This window comes from Lolium rigidum, chromosome 5 (genome assembly GCF_022539505.1).
Source record: "Lolium rigidum isolate FL_2022 chromosome 5, APGP_CSIRO_Lrig_0.1, whole genome shotgun sequence".
NCBI lineage: Eukaryota > Viridiplantae > Streptophyta > Magnoliopsida > Poales > Poaceae > Lolium > Lolium rigidum.
The window spans coordinates 156,270,508-156,282,357 of NC_061512.1; the positions used below are offsets into that span (position 1 = coordinate 156,270,508).

An 11,850-nucleotide genomic window follows, 5' to 3' on the forward strand; every position below is an offset into this window, starting at 1 on the left:
TTGATCATGATAGGCAGCTCACAAGATCTAACATGATAGCACAATGAGGAGAAGACAACCATCTAGCTATCGCTATGGACCCATAGTCCAGGGGTGAACTACTCACACATCGATCCGGAGGCGATCATGGTGATGAAGAGACCTCCGGGAGATGATTCCCCTCTCCGGCAGGGTGCCGGAGGCGATCTCCTGAATCCCCCGAGATGGGATTGACGGCGGCGGCGTCTCTGGAAGGTTTTCCGTATCGTGGCTCTCGGTACTGGGGTTTTCACGATGAAGGCTTTAAGTAGGCGGAAGGGCAGGGTCTGTGGAGGCACGAGGGCGCCACACCATAGGGCGGCGCGACCCCACCCTTGGCCGCGCGGCCATGTGGTCTGGGCGCCTCGTCGCCCCACTTCGTAACCCTTTCGGTCTTCTGGAAGCTTCGTGGAAAAATAAGACCCTGGGCGTTGATTTCGTCCAATTCCGAGAATATTTCCTTTGTAGGATTTCTGAAACCAAAAACAGCAGAAAACAAGCAATCGGCTCTTCGGCATCTCGTCAATAGGTTAGTGCCGGAAAATGCATAATAATAACATAAAGTGTGTATAAAACATGTGAGTATCATCATAGAAGTAGCATGGAACATAAGAAATTATAGATACGTTTGAGACGTATCAAGCATCCCCAAGCTTAGTTCCTACTCGCCCTCGAGTAGGTAAACGATAACAAGGATAATTTCTGAAGTGACATGCTATCATAATTTTGATCAATACTATTGTAAAGCATATGAGATGAATGCAGCGATTCGAAGCAATGGTGAAGACAATGAGTAAACAACTGAATCATATAGCAAAGACTTGTCATGAATAATACTTTCAACACAAGCATCAATAAGACTTGCATAAGAGTTAACTCATAAAGCAATAAATTCTTAGTAGAAAGCTTTGAAGCAACACAAAGGAAGATATAAGTTTCAGCAGTTGCTTTCAACTTCAACATGTTTATCTCATGGATAATTGTCAACACAAAGTAATATAACAAGTGCAATAGGTAAACATGTAAGAATCAATGCACACAGTTGATACAAGTTTTGCTTCTAAGATAGAAAGAATAGGTAAACTGACTCAACAATAAAGTAGAAGATAGGCCCTTCGCAGAAGGAAGCATGGATTACTATTTTTGTGCTAGAGCTTTTCATTTTGAAAACATAGAAACAATTTTGTCAACGGTAGTAATAAATCATATGTGTTATGTATAAGATATCCTATAAGTTGCAAGCCTCATGCATAGATTACCAATAGTGCTCGCACCTTGTCCTAATTAGCTTGGATTAACATGGATTATTATTGCATAACATATGTTTCAACCAAGTGTTACAAAGGGGTACCTCTATGCCGCCTGTACAAAGGTCTAAGGAGAAAGATCGCATTTGATTTCTCGTTTTTGATTATTCTCAACTTAGACATCCATACCGGGACAACATAGACAACAGATAATGGACTCCTCTTTAATGCATAAGCATTCAACAACAGATAAAATTCTCATAAGATATTGAGGATTAATTGTCCAAACTAAAACTTCCACCATGATTCATGGCTTTAGTTAGCGGCCCAATGTTCTTCTCTAACAATATGCATACTCAAACCATTTGATCATGAAAATCGCCCTTACTTCAGATAAGACGAACATGCATAGCAACTAACATGATATTCAACAAAGGTGTAATAGTTGATGGCGTCCCCAGAAACATGGTTACCGCTCAGCAAGCAACTTATTAAGAAATAAGATACATAAGTACATATTCAATACCACAATAGTTTTTAAGCTATTTTTCCCATGAGCTATATATTGCAAAGACAAAGAATAGAATTTTAAAGGTAGCACTCAAGTAATTTACTTTGGAATGGCAGAGAAATACCATGTAGTAGGTAGGTATGGTGGACACAAATGACATAGTTTTTGGCTGAAGGATTTGAATGCACGAGAATAATTCCTCTCAATACAAGGCTAGGCTAGCAAGGTTGTTTGAAGCAAACTCAAGTATAAAACGGTGCAGCAAAGCTTACATATGAACATATTGCAAGCATTATAAGACTTTACATCGTCTCCTTGTTGTTCAAACACCTTAACCAGAAAATATCTAGACTCTAGAGACCAATCATGCAAACCAAATTTTAACAAGCTATATGTGGTTCTTCATTAATGGGTGCAAAGTACATGATGCAAGAGCTTAAACATGATCTATATGAGCACAACAATTGCCAAGTATCAAATTATTCAAGACATTATACCATTTACCACATGCAGCATTTTCTCGTTTCCAACCATATAACAATGAACGAAGCAGTTTCAACCTTCGCCATGAACATTAAAAGTAAAGCTAAGAACATATGTGTTCATACGAAATAGCGGAGCGTGTCTCTCTCCCAAACAAGGAATGCTAGGATCCGATTTTATTCAAACAAAAACAAAAATAAAAACATACAGACGCTCCAAGTAAAGCACATAAGATGTGACGGAATAAAAATATAGTTTCACTAGAGGTGACCTGATAAGTTGTCGATGAAGATGGGATGCCTTGGGCATCCCCAAGCTTAGATGCTTGAGTCTTCTTAAAATATGCAGGGATGAACCACGGGGGCATCCCCAAGCTTAGACTTCTCTTGACCCTTGAAAACTTCCTCCACACCAAACTCAAAACAAACTCATTAGAGGGTTAGTGAATAATTGAAAATTCATATATTCAGGGTGACATAATCATTCTTAACACTTCTGGATATTGCACAAAGCTACTGAAAGTTAATGGAACAAAGAAATCCATCAAACATAGCAAAACAGGCAATGCGAAATAAAAGGCAGAATCTGTCAAAACAGAACAGTCCGTAAAGACGAATTTTTCTGGGGCACTTAACTTGCTCAGATGAAAATGCTCAAATTGAATGAAAGTTGCGTACATATCTGAGGATCACGCACGTAAATTGGCAGATTTTTATGAATTTCCTACAGAAGGGGCTGCTTAATTTCGTGACAGTAAGAAATCTGTTTCTGCGCAGTAATCCAAATCTAGTATTGACTTTACTATCAAAGACTTTACTTGGCACAACAATGCAATAAAATAAAGATAAGGAGAGGTTGCTACAGTAGTAACAGCTTCCAAGACTCAAATATAAAACAAAATTGCAGAAGTAAAATAATGGGTTGTCTCCCATAAGCGCTTTTCTTAAACGCCTTTCAGCTAGGCGCAGAAAGTTTGAATCAAGTATTATCAAGAGACGAAGTATAAACAGAGGGGTTTGGAGTTTTCTCAACTTTGCATTGTATCTTATCGATGTAAGTTTCAGAGGCTCCTCTTTCATTACTGTTAGGCTTGCTATTCTCATCAAACAAATTTTCAGGAACAAGCCAACCATAGTTATTTTCTAGAGCTTCATGCATTCCTAGGAGCTTACTAGGTATCGGTACTTTAATCTCCCCTCCGTCATTAACATTATTAGTGTAATTTATTCTATCCATGTCCATATTTTCAAGTGTTCTTGCAAAGTCGGTATAAAAGCCAAGCCTCTTATGCTTAATAAAAACTTTTCTAGCTTCTTTAGCTATATCACCAAATTCTCTAAGAAGGACATCTAAAACAAAATCTCTCTTTTCTCCCCTTTCCATATCAGAGAGTGTAAGAAACATATGTTAAATTATAGGATTAAGATTAACGAATCTAATTTCCAACATGCGTACTAAAGAGGCAGTAGCGCTTTCATAAGTAGGAACAACTTTTACCAAGGATCTATCTTCAAAATCTTCAACCATACTAACATGAGTGAAAAATGCTTCTATATTATCTCTTCCAATGATAGACCCTCGTCCTACCGGCATATCTTTCAGAGTGTATTTAGGAGGAAACATGATGAAATAAACAAAAGGTAAATAAAGTAAACGCAAGTAACTAATTTTTTTGTGTTTTTGATATAGAGAGCAAACAAGATAGTAAATAAAGTAAACTAGCAACTAATTTTTTTTGTATTTTTGATATAAGAGCAAACAAAGCAGTAAATAAAATAAAGTAAAGCAAGACAAAAACAAAGTAAAGAGATTGGATGTGGGAGACTCCCCTTGCAGCGTGTCTTGATCTCCCCGGCAACGGCGCCAGAAAACTGTCTTGATGGCGTGTAAGACACACGTCCGTTGGAACCCCAAGAGGAAGGTGTGATGCGTACAGCGACAAGTTTTCCCTCAGTAAGAAACCAATGTTATCGAACCAGTAGGAGTCAAGGAACACGTGAAGGTTGTTGGTGGCGGAGTGTAGTGCGGCGCAACACCAGCGATTCCGGCGCCAACGTGGAACCTGCACAATACAATCAAATTACTTTGCCCCAACGTAACAGTGAGGTTGTCAATCTCACCGGCTTGCTGAAAACAAAGGATTAGATGTATAGTGTGGAAGATGATGTTTGTTTGCAAAGAACAGTAAAAAACAAGTATTGCAGTAGATTGTATTTCAGATGTAAAGAATGGACCGGGGTCCACAGTTCACTAGTGGTGTCTCTCCCATAAGATAAATAGCATGTTGGGTGAACAAATTACAAGTTGGGCAATTGACAAATAAAGAAGGCATAACAATGCACATACGTATATCACGATGAGTACTATGAGATTTAATCGTGGCATTACGACAAAGTACATAGACCGCTATCCAAAGCATGCATCTATGCCTAAAAAGTCCACCTTCAAGGTTATCATCCGAACCCCTTCCAGCATTAAGTTGCAAACAATGGACAATTGCATTAAGTATGGTGCGTAATGTAATCAACATAAATATCCTTAGACAAAGCATTGATGTTTTATCCCTAGTGGCAACAACACATCCACAACCTTAGAACTTTCTGTCACTGTCCCAGATTCAATGGAGGCATGAACCCACTATCGAGCATAAATACTCCCTCTTGGAGTTACATGTAGGATAACGTTGCATAGAAAACAAAAATTTTCCTACCGCGAACACGCAATCCAAGCCAAGATGCAATCTAGAAGACGGTAGCAACGAGGGGGTATCGAGTCTCACCCTTGAAGAGATTCCAAAGCCTACAAGATGAGGCTCTTGTTGCTGCGGTAGACGTTCACTTGCCGCTTGCAAAAACGCGTAGAATATCTTGATCACGATCGGTTCCGGCGCCACGAACGGGCAGCACCTCCGTACTCGGTCACACGTTCGGTTGTTGATGAAGACGACCGTCCACCTCCCCGTTCCAGCGGGCAGCGGAAGTAGTAGCTCCTCTTGAATCCGACAGCACGACGGCGTGATGTCGGTGGTGGTGGAGAAATCCGGCGGAGCTTCGCTTAAGCGTGCGGGATGTGGTGGAGGAGAGATACCGCTAGGGTTTGGGGAGAGAGGGGGAGGCTAGGGCGCCGGCCAAGGGCAGCCCTAGGTGGTGCGGCCAAGAGTAGTCAGCCCCCTCCCTCTCCTCCTCATTATATAGGTGGAAATCCCCAAGTGTTGGTATCCAAGTCTTCGAATAAGACCCCAACAATGAAACCTCCCATATGTAGGGAAACCTACCCAAGGTGGGAATCCCACTTGGGGTGGGATTCCCCCTTTCCATGAGGGGGTTGGCCGGCCACCCTAGGGGAGTCCACCTTGGACTCCTCCCCTTTAGGGTTGGCTGGCCATGCAAGGTGGAGTCCCTCCGGGACTCTACTTTCCATGGTGATTTCTTCCGGACTTTTCTAGAACCTTCTAGAACCTGCCATAAATGCACCGGATCATTTCCAAACTTGGAATATGACTTCCTATATATGAATCTTATTCTCCGGACCATTCCGGAACTCCTCGTGATGTCCGGGATCTCATCCGGGACTCCGAACAAATATTCGAACTCCATTCCATATTCAAGTTCTACCATTTCAACATCCAACTTTAAGTGTGTCACCCTACGGTTCGTGAACTATGCGGACATGGTTGAGTACTCACTCCGACCAATAACCAATAGCGGGATCTGGAGATCCATAATGGCTCCCACATATTCAACGATGACTTTAGTGATCGAATGAACCATTCACATACGATACCAATTCCCTTTGCCACGTGATATTTTACTTGTCCGAGGTTTGATCTTCGGTATCACTCTATACCTTGTTCATCCTCGTCTCCTGACAAGTACTCTTTACTCGTACCATGGTATGTGGTCTCTTATGAACTTATTCATATGCTTGCAAGACATTAGACGACATTCCACCGAGAGGGCCCAGAGTATATCTATCCGTCATCGGGATGGACAAATCCCACCGTTGATCCATATGCCTCAACTCATACTTTCCGGATACTTAATCCCACCTTTATAACCACCCATTTACGCAGTGGCGTTTGATGTAATCAAAGTACCTTTCCGGTATAAGTGATTTACATGATCTCATGGTCATAAGTTCTAGGTAACTATGTATCGAAAGCTTATAGCAAATAACTTAATGACGAGATCTTATGCTACGCTTAATTGGGTGTGTCCATTACATCATTCATACAATGATATAACCTTGTTATTAATAACATCCAATGTTCATGATTATGAAACTAATCATCCATTAATCAACAAGCTAGTTAAGAGGCATACTAGGGACTCTTTGTTTGTCTACATATCACACATGTACTAATGTTTCGGTTAATACAATTATAGCATGATATATAAACATTTATCATAAACATAAAGATATAAATAATAACCACTTTATTATTGCCTCTAGGGCATATCTCCTTCAGCTCTCCCACTTGCACTAGAGTCAATAATCTAGTTTACATTTGTAAAGATATAACACCTTGGCCTTATGGTGCTTTATCATGTATTGCTCACGGGAGAGGTTTTTAGTCAACGGATCTGACACGCTCAGAAACGTATGTATTTTGTAATTCATTTGCGTCTCAACGCATCACTCATTTCCAAATGAGTCGGCATTAAATATGTTTGATCTTCCGGTGGAACCTTAATTCCGCTGTCCGAAATATGTCACTAATATTGTCACACACAATATAGCTTCAAAGTTCTCGACTCGTCGGAAACGCACCAAGTTCTCAAAGAACCTCTTGACTTAACATCCTTTGTCATTGTCAAAATAATGACATACTCTGCCTTCTTTTGTAGAATTCGTCACAATATTTAGAACTCTTCTAAATCTAGCATAGACAACTTCTAGCTCATTGTGCTACCTTTTAAACAACACTTAGTCTAATTTGAGATTGAAATTATATTTTATATGTGACAAAACCAATATCGGTGTAACACCTTACAACGATTTGTTTGTCATTTCTTCATACAAAAATATATATATATATATCCTTAGTTCTTCTAAAGTACTCAAGGATATTCTTACTGTCGTCCAATGATCATCATATGAATCATTCTGGTATATGCTCATAACACTTTATAGCACATGATATCTGATTGTGTACATATTATTCGTGATCTATAATCACTCATGTGTTTTTTACTCATTGAGTGTCAGATACACTCAAGTCTTGTTAAAACTTCACATGACAAGAACATTTTCTTAATATTTCTATATTGAACTACTTCAATATCCATCATATGTACTTTGACTTAAACTTATTTATGTGTTTCAATCTATCTTCATAGATCTTGACACTAAATTTGTTTCAGTCCATATCCTTTCATTGAAGTTAATTCTCAATGAAACCTTTTTAATCAATTATATAATTACATCATTTATAACCAACTATATGTCACCTACATAAAATATTATAAATGTGTCTTAGCGCTCCCACTTAATTTCTTGCAAATGCAAGCCTCTTCATCGTCTCTGATGAAAACAAAAACTCTTTGACTATTTCATCTGGTGAAGATTCCAACTCCGTGATACTTACTTCATCCAATTGAAGCTTGTATACCTATCTAGTATTCCACGGACCAGCAAAACTCTTGGTTGTATCTTGTATACATACTTCTGTTAAGTAGTGTATTTTGCCATCCTACTAGCATATCTCATAAAAGAAATATGTAGTGATTACTAGAATAATCCACATAGACTATAAGAATTGCTACGGAAGATCTAATCTTATCGTATTCAACTCTTTGAACTTTGTCGTAAACAATTTTTCGATAAGTCAAGCTTTCTTAAAGGATATTTCATCCAAGTCTATCAATTTCATAGATCCATTTACTTTCATAAAGTATTCATCTATCTTGGATTTCATGGCGCATGGCCATTTTAACGGAGTCGTGGCCCATCATAACTTCTTTGTTTTGTAGTTGGTTTATCATTGTTCAAAATCAATCCTTTGTCCACAAATCATTTATTTGATCACAAAGTAAACCATACCTACAAGGTTCAATATGTACTTCGATCTCCATGGCTAAAATACTTTGTAGTCATGAGAGCCATGATCGTCGTGGCCGCTTCCGAAACCAATTCCGATGCTGCGCTACTCTGATCATTATGCTCAGGTTCATAAACCTTATCAAATTATATTGTTCTCCCACTCAAATACTTAACTCGAAACAATTTCTCGGAAATAAGAAACATTGACAAACACTTTTGTCTTTGTCTCGTGGGAAGAATTCCCAATTAAATCTCTGGGATAACCAACAAAGACATTCATCCGATTTTGGTTGACTATTAGGGTTTATACCCATGCCATAACTTGTATGGTGTCATTTCAACGGATCATGATGATGCTCTATTCAGTGTAAAAGCGGTAGTCACTAAAGCATAATCCACAAAAATATAACGGCATCAATATTTTATCTCATCATTGATCCAACAAAGTTTGGATATATCTCTTGGATACTTCATCATCACTATGATACTCCAAGAAACGTAAGTTGTAGAACAATTTCATAACTCTCTTAGATGTTCGCTAAAACTCGTAATTCAAATATTTCCACCATGATCCAATCATAGATATTTGATTTCTATTACGATGATTTCCACTTCATACTGAAATTTATTTGAATCCATTCAAATGTTTCAAACTTCTTCCTTATTGAATATATCCACATATATATACTCAATTCATTGTTGAAAGTTTTCATGAAGTAGAAGAATCTCCCGCACACAACTATGCCCAGTGAACCACATACATCATCATGTATTTTTCCACTAAGTTAGTTGCCCGTTCATCTTTTGGCCTATGAACGGTATTTTAATCATTCTCTTTAGAAAAGATTTGCAAGCGCCAAATGATTCAAAAATCAAATGACTCCAAAAATCCATTTGCATGGAGTTCCTTCATGCCACTACTGCAGAAACGCTTATAGCCTCCAGGTAATTAGTGACATGCAAAATTATGCCTGTCACTAATAAATGTACTAGTGACAGGCATAAATAAGCCTGTCACTAGTTAAAAACACCAGTGACAGGCGTAAAAAAAAGGATGTCACTGAGATTTTTTCTAGAGTCGGGCCGGAACTGAAAATATGCTAGTGACAGGCTCGCAAAAGTGCCTGTCACTAGCAAACTAGCGGGAAGCCCAGTTTAACACCACCCGCTACTTCTCATTTCTGGACCGGTTTGGCGCAGTGCTTCTATATAACCGACCCACAAGCGCCAAACCATGTAGTCATGAGACGAGGAAAAATAAGTATCGTCGGGGTGGATGGTGTCGTTGATGAAGAATATTATGACCAGTTCGATGACCCAAATACAGATGAAGATGCCGAAGCTACCCAAGACCCTGAACCTACCCGAAGGGATCGAACTACATTATCTGTCACGCGTCCCTTCAAAAGACGCAGCCACTTCGAGGGTCTAACATATACCCGAAAGAAAATCAAGACTACTGTTGAAAAGATTGTTGAAGATGATGAAGCCGAAACCTAATTTATTTTGATGCAACCTGTTATGAATTACTCTATATATGGGGGTGCGTGAAATTATATTTTTTCTAAGTTTTATAGTTGTTACGATTTTTTAATTTACATTTTTTTTGCATAGGGCTAAAAGGTCTAGCTGAGACATAGCCAAAAAAAAAAAAATCTCAGTACCATTACGTACGTACTCCCATTACCCCGAGCCCTCAAATCCCCAACCGCAGCCGCCCTTCTCTGGTCGCAGCTCCAACGCCTCCATCGCCGCCGCGAGCCGACTCCAACCGCCGCCGCGCCGCCAGCCGACTGCAACGCCACCGCGGCGCCAGCCCACTGCAACGCCGCCGCCGCCCGACGCGCGGCCCTGCATCTTCAAGGCCGCCCTGCATCTCCAACGCCGCCGCCCGACGCGCGGCCGTGCATCCCCAACGCCGCCCTGTATGCCCCCCTACACATCTCTCTCCTATTCTTGAAATATGACAATTCTTCAGTTTCGCCTCCAAACTTGGCTGCGCCCGATATGACCTATGATAATACATGGTACCACAATAAACTGGCAACAGTCAGCTGGAACTGGTCTTGGACAGCCATTGTTCTCCAGTATTTGGTACTTCACAAGGATCAGCGTACCCGAGCCTTCTCTACCGCAGGTATGGTACTAAATATGTGATAGAGAAAATTATACCTGTTCACATATGAAGAAATGTTCGCATGGGCCAATCTTTTTTTTTTGATGCAAATCTGCTAGGTCATGTTATATACGTCTTTGTCTACTATTGTGTTCTTGAAGATAAAGATGAAAAATCTGAATCTTCAACTTAGTCCGGCCTTAGTCGCATGAACAAAAGCATTGTTATTAGTCTTTCTTCTTACTAAACACAGCATGGGATCTAGCTACTCAAACGGATTTATCAGTACAATATAAAGGCACAAGCTGTTCCGAATCTAATTCTTCATACCAATAGTGCAGAAATAACTGCTAATAAATAATTCCTACGACAAGCTACAGATGAAAAGAACAAAATGTGAGCAATTATAATTGCCTTGGAATCACAGATCATAGGAACCAACTCAGTTTCTCTGTCATTTCTTAGAAAAGGTTAAAATACTTTCAGATGGTTGCATTACTTGTTTATATAACCTGTTGAACTTGTTTATATAATCGGTTGAATTTCACTGTGCACTGTAAGCTTATCCGGACTCTGGACAGAAATATGGAATTGCTAGCATCTTTGTGTAGGAATGGAAGAATCTTCGGACAGCTACGACTCATCTGCAGATGTTTCTGATTCACCTCCTGCTTCTGAAACTGAAGAAGCTCCGATGGAGGTAAAGAGCTTATTCTGAGGGAGTGCATCTTTCCTGCATTGCAAAACAACAAGGACAAGAAGTATATACTAGTGCCCTACAATCCAACGTAAGTCCTACTCTTGTATTCCATTACTGCATTTTCTACGTTTTCAACTTTACTTTGCTCAAACAAAGGCTCTTTCTTCTTTGGCATAATCCTCATGTTTGTGCAGGGGTCACTGGGTTCTGATTATTCTCATGGTGAGCGAATGCAAGGCTTTTTACTTGGATTCACTTAAAAACAATGCACCGAAAAGGGATTACGAAGTGTTGTCAAACATTCTGAATGATGCTCTCTTTGAACATAGTTTTAAAGGTGGAATTGTAAAAAAAAAGAATAAAGGTCCTGCACGCTTTAAGCATTACACAGAGGTTAGTTGCACACAGCAGCAAGATAGTGTGTCCTATGGCTACTATCTCTGCTACCATATGGAAATATTTGTGAGGAGATATAGGCATTTAAACAAAGGTGTAGACATTCAGTTGTTCGGTACTCATATGGAGTCCAATCCATTTAACCGGAAGACAGAGTTTACACGTATCCAAGACATTTTCGCAAGAATCATCAACACAGAGGTTACCTCGGAATCTGGGGTTTTCTATGGCGGTGATGACTCGCCGGAGGTTCATGATTCACGCACAAAGTATGCTGCAACCCAATTGAACAAGCATGCATGATCACCGGATGAGGTATGGGCCATTTTATTCATCA

The 11,850-nt window shown here is 39.7% G+C and overlaps 1 long non-coding RNA gene across 1 annotated transcript; it reads left to right on the forward strand.

The window, feature by feature from the left end:
• The first annotated feature begins 10,353 nt into the window (after positions 1–10,353).
• Positions 10,354–11,520, forward strand: LOC124651787. Its single transcript, XR_006987503.1, has 3 exons — positions 10,354–10,438; positions 11,029–11,205; positions 11,312–11,520. It is a non-coding gene; the product is annotated as an uncharacterized LOC124651787 (long non-coding RNA).
• Positions 11,521–11,850: the final 330 nt, after the last annotated feature.